General features: G+C 48.6%; 1 non-coding gene across 1 annotated transcript; it reads right to left on the minus strand.

Annotated features, from left to right (window-relative positions):
- Positions 1–581: 581 nt before the first annotated feature.
- On the minus strand, positions 582–688 carry LOC113198905 (U6 spliceosomal RNA). Its single transcript, XR_003302904.1, has one exon. It is a non-coding gene; the product is annotated as a U6 spliceosomal RNA (small nuclear RNA).
- Positions 689–5,793: the final 5,105 nt, after the last annotated feature.

Below are 5,793 nucleotides of genomic sequence, written 5' to 3' on the forward strand. Positions count from 1 at the left end.
TGGAAGGGAGAAGAAGAAAGAAGGGTGGTTCAGAGAAGTTTTAAACTGGCACTGTCCCCAGGCAAGGAACATTTCTTTAGTTTTATGTGGTTTAATGATTTAAACAAGTGTCTGGGACTTGTATTTGCACATCTGATGGGAAGCCCAGAGGCTGGACAGAGAGTCCCTGCTGCCCTCTGTCCACCTTCTTGGCCGGATTCCTGCCTATTTCCTCTGTGTCTGTGACATGCCGGGTCCCTGTACTGATGCCCCATGCACAAGCCGAAGCCCCAGGAGGACAATGGGGACAGAGGAACCAGGCTGGCACAGGGAGGCAGTGTGCTGCAGGTGACTGCCGGGCTCTGCCAGCTCTCAGGTCCTTCCTTGTGAGGTTGGAAATACTAGGCTGACTCAGTGCCGCCTCTAGAGGGCGCTCTGTGTTCAGTGCAGGTGGAAAGGGTCTGATCCTAAGATTTTCATTTTAATTCTGAGTTCAGAAGGGTAGAGGTGCAGGAGGCTGGAGGAAGGCAGGGAGAGAATAATCGTAGATAATTTAATTATTTAAAAATTTCAAATAATAAATAGTTTTTGTTTTCTTCTTTAATAATATAGACTGCTTCACAAATTCGCATTTTCTCCTTGTGCAGAGACTATGCTAAGCTTCTCTGTGTTGCTCTAATTTTAACAAATGTGCTACCAAGGAGAGCACGATTATTTATTCTTTAATAAATTCTTAAAATTTTGCAATCATTGTTGAGCATAGTTGGCACATGTCTGTAATCCCAGCGACTTGGAAGGCTGAGGTAGAAGGATCACAAGTTCAAGACAAGCCTCAGTAACGTAGCAAAGACCTAGGCAACTTAGTGAGACCCTGTCTAAAAATAAAAAGGGCTGGGGATGTAGCTCAGTGGTAAAGTGACCCTGGGTTCAATCCCTCGTACAAAAAAAAAAAAAAAAAGCAACAATTGTTGGACACTTTCATAATGGACCTACAACTAATAGCTTCCCTCCCCTAGCCACTGAGAAACGCTCAGAGCAGTTCTCAGCAAATACAGAGCAGCCTGCACAGAAGATGAACTGGTCATGACCAATTCAGCATGTTTTGTAACCCCTGCAGCAAGATTAACATGGTCAGGTAAAAGTGGCTCCCGCTCTCTCAGTAGATGGGAGGAGTGAGTTCTGGTGGACTTGGAACACACAGTCAGGGACCAGACAAGGCACCAAGTTGCCAACTGACTAAATCAAAGGCTGGAGCAGTCTGCATCCACTCCTCTCTCTTGCTGTGTTCACACGGATGTGAAAGAATCGAGCCTGGAGTATTTTTGTGCCAGAATTAGGACAGAGTCAACAAACTGATAAAATATGAGATAGTTTCAACAACCAGATAAACAGTGATAAGAATGCATTGTAAACCATTAAATAACATATTAATCTTTAACCTATACTCATAAAAAAGTTAAACATAAAGGGAGATAAGAAATGTGTTTCTCTATGTTGGAATGCCTACAGTGAATGTAGAGAACATTACAATACTAGAAAAATCAATACTCAGCAACCATCTTTATAATAATTCAAATAAGAAATGGATGGTAAATCTAGTGACTGAAATTTTAATGAGCTTTGGGATATTTACATGACTTTATAGTATTACCCCCAAATCCTCCGTGAATAGCAAAGGAAATACTAAAGAAGGACTAAAGAATCACTTTACATGGGCAGACACCACCTTAACAAGTGACCAAGGTCAAAACCACCTGCCATGAGAAGAATCCAGACTGTAACCGTGTGGTGAGACTCAGCGAACCCTGAAGCTCACGTCTGTAGTCTTTCTGCTCAAAGCAAGACCTGACTCTAACAATGCAGAACTGCCAGCCAGCCCAGAGCGAGCTGAGAGACATCTCAGAGTGTCAGGCCTGAGACCTTCCACAGGGTCAGCCCACGGATGTCAAACAGACTGCGGATGGATGACCCTGGACAGGGTCCCTTTCCCAGTCCTGTTGGAAGGGAAGACTGTTCACAGGATAACTGGAAGAACTTGAATGGCGCTTGGGACTTAGGTGGTAGAAACATGTCCACGTTCATCCTCTGATGTCCACGATTATTTTGTGACTAGAAGATGATCTTGTTTGTAGAAAAAAAAAACACACACACACAAAATCACCCTGTAGTATCCTACTTCCAAATGACCAAGGAATGGTCTTCTTGTAGATTTCTTAAAATTTTCTGATAAGTAGGAAGTCATTTTAAAAGTGAAATTGACATTATTGTCTTAAAGAATACTAAACTTTAAAAGTAAGGTGTGAGTTGGTACTCAAATCATCTGTGCTCCATGGAGGAATCGTCTTACAGAGTGAAATCAGCATTGCACTATGGTCATGCAGAGGACCTGGGATGCAGCCCATGATCTCCCTTGGATTGTGGGGTCACTGCAAGCCAAGCCACCATGATGATTCAGTGCTTTTCCCCCTTAAAACATCCTGTGAACCAGATTACTTCAGTGGTGTTTTCCAGACCATAAAGTGAGATGAAATATTCCCTCCTTAATGTTTAAAGTCTGACTGTAACAGATACAAAACAAACAACCCAGAGCCTGCCTGTCTTTCCCTCTGCCCTGGTCAGCGGGCACCGCACCCCCAGGGCTGTGCATCACAAGCCAGAGGCTCAGCAGAATCCCCCGACTAGGGCCACACAGCAGGGGAAACATGGCTGTCCTCATTTAATGGAACAAATATTTCTTTCAGCCCTCTTTTTAATAAGGAGCATTAGCCTTCAAAATCAACTACCCACATCATCTTGATTTCAAATGAGATTCCAAATGAAGGGAATATGCATAAAATGCTCATAAATGTTTTTTCCTTAAATATGCACTTTATGTTTAACTGTAATGCTGCAGGCCTTGGCTGTCAGATTACATCACATGGCTTAAGTGGACTTTTTCCACAGCTTTATCTTTGGGTGTAAAAGCTGTCAAAGGAACTAGGGGCCTTCTCCACCGTGTTCTGAGGATACAGTGATCATTTACTCCTAAGTGAAGGTCAAAAACAATGACTTGGCTTTATTATGTCACATGCGACCATTGACTTCATATGGGAATTACCCGAGGTCATAACTGTACCAGAAACCAGCAAAGTAAAACAGTCATTTGGGAGGAAATTGCCTCTTGCTCTTCATATCTCTTCTTCACAGGTTTGGCATGAAAGCAACTCTACCATTTGTAGACATGCAGCTACAGGGAAAAGGTCAATTCCCAAACCTGGGCCTGTTGGGACCCTTGGGTCAACCCAGGGGTGACCACTGAGGCACCTGGCATCTCAGAGAACTTCTGCTGGACGGGACAGCACCCGGGTAAAGGCAGGGACCGGCAGATGGAGAAGGGGCATTGGTGACAGGGACACAGCCTCCTGCTGCAGAGTGGCCTGCCCCTCACCTGGCCCGCCCTCCTCCAGATGCAGGCAGTCAGCCCCTGGATGGCCGAGGACTCTTGATGCCAGGAACAGAGCCAGGCTCTGCCCTAGAGAGTCTACCTGCCTCGCCTCCGTCCATCTGCAGAAGCCCTGTGCGGTGGGAATGTCCCTGCGTTACAGTGAAGCAGTCGGAGACCCCTTCCCCGGGCAAGTTTGTCCCAGTACCCCCAGGGGAATGCGTGTCCACGTCCTCTCCCAGAAGTAGCTGGACATGGCCCCCCACCATGGGGATAGATTTGGTACCTAAAAGTAATGCTGTGATAAAAACCCTTTTTAAGTTCACATTTTTAGTTCACTGAAGGCCAAGAATTAGGACAGATCGACTGTGGAACTGGCCCAGGCAGGTCTTTTAATAGATAGCGCCTTTCCTAAAACAAACTTGGACCCAAAACAGTGAGGAAGGCCAAGGAGATGTTGGATATTGGGACTTGGAGGGAGAACAGTCAGCGTCTGGGACAGGAAGTCACGTGGCCAACTGTGTAACAGAGATCGTGACAACTACATTTGGAATTCCAGTGAGGTTTGGAAAGCCCAGACCCCATCACACTCACTTTTCAGTGGAATTATTAATTACCCAAAATACATGTTTTGAAGTTGAAAAAGTTAGTAAGTCCTAAAAAATACATATTCATATTTAACCTAAGTATGAATATCCAGAAAAAGCCTCCACGAAAGCTAAATTAGTAAATAGGAAAACAAGTACTTTAATTGATTGTATAGTGATAATCTTATAACCATTGTCCTAATAATAAGATCTCGTTGTAGAAGGTTGAAAATCACGGTAGATTCCGCCTGACTTTCTTTCCATAGGCACCTGTGCCTTCAAAGACGGGCTGGGGGCATGTAAGGCTCCGTCTTTTTTTCCTTATTGGCACACGCTGGTCCCTGAAGCTTGTCTTTCTGTGAGGTGGTTCCTGTCCACCAGCAAAGAGCTCAATCAAGCATCGAGCCTAATCGAGCCACCTCCGCTGGAGGCGTGAGGCCAAGACCGTGTGCTCAGGGCACAGATGTGGGCTGAAGCACCCTGGGAGCAGCCCGGCTGCTTGTCCCTGCGGCCTGAGACCCACAGCTGTGGAGGGACTCGGTTTTCAGCTTTGATGCTCAAGATCGAGGGCGTCCCACCCCAGATCTCCTGGAGAGAGCGGGCCAGCTCAGGTGTGCACAGGCCATTGGAAAGCCACTGGAGAGCTGAACACAGGCAGACGTGGACGGACATGGACTCTGAAGGAATTCAAGCAAAATGCAAAAATCCTGCCCCAAACAGGTGAGCTACCGTGAGGGAGAAGTGAGGAGGGCTGGTGGCCGTCCTGCAGAGGAGGAGAGCCCTAGGAAGAGACCCAGGGCCTTCTCGGGTGCCAAGGACCCACCAGCAGGAAAGTCGTCCCCGTTGTGCAAGGAAGAGTCTCTCTGGGGCCAATGTCTAGGGTCTCTGTGGATCTGGGTTAGGAGGGGCTTCATGCAGGCTTCTATCAGTTACCCGGGGGATAAAGGAAGCAGTGACAGGTTGGAGCCATACAAACCAAAAGGCCAAAGCAAGGAGAATAAACCACACAGACATCACACAAGCACAGGGGCCCGGGTAGAGGGAAGCACAGGACCCGCATTCGGAAGAAAAGCAACCAAGACGTGGGCTTGACTGCGGAGAATGAACCTCAGGGGAGGGGAGGCTTGTCGGGATGCACCAGACGGGCTTCCGAGGTCCTCAGGCAGGGCCTTCCTCCTCACACGCCTGCAGTGGGCAGAGCCGGCTGGCTGGCAGCCCCTGGTGCAGGCCGGGCACCCATGCCCCAGCCAGCAGGCTGCATGGTGCTGGTGGAAGGCACCAGGGAGCCCTCTGGTACAATGGCACCATCCTGCTGGCGGGGAGCTGCCCGACTCTCATGGATCGGGGGCGGGCGCCAGCGAGAGGTCCCCTGCTCCCCTTTCCCGGACCCATCATTGTCCTAATATCTCACAGCTCTTTGGGGTCACCCGTGAACTTCCAGCTGGCCACGAGAATCCTCCGCTCGGGTTCTGAGAAGAGAGCCAACGAAGCTGAGTGGAAACATCATGGGTGGAGGGGAGTGAGCCCAGAGGAGTCAGAGGAACCCGCTCTGGGGGAAGTAAAGGTCACTTTGGGCAAGAGACGTGAGTGTTAGTAAAAGTGGAAGTGTGTGCGGGCCGGCGTGTGGGAGAGAAGGTCAGGGGAAACTTGGTGGCTGCATTTATGAATGGACCCCCATGGCCAGGCGGGAGCGGGGGCGGGAAAGTGCCGAGGTGTCGGGGAGTCCAGAGACGTGCCCATCAGACGTTCCACGGAGGGAGCCGCAGGGGCCTCACCGAGGCTCCATTCAGAGCTTGGGAGGTGACA

The sequence above is a fragment of the Urocitellus parryii genome, chromosome 10 (genome assembly GCF_045843805.1).
Source record: "Urocitellus parryii isolate mUroPar1 chromosome 10, mUroPar1.hap1, whole genome shotgun sequence".
In the NCBI taxonomy this organism is placed as follows: domain Eukaryota; kingdom Metazoa; phylum Chordata; class Mammalia; order Rodentia; family Sciuridae; genus Urocitellus; species Urocitellus parryii.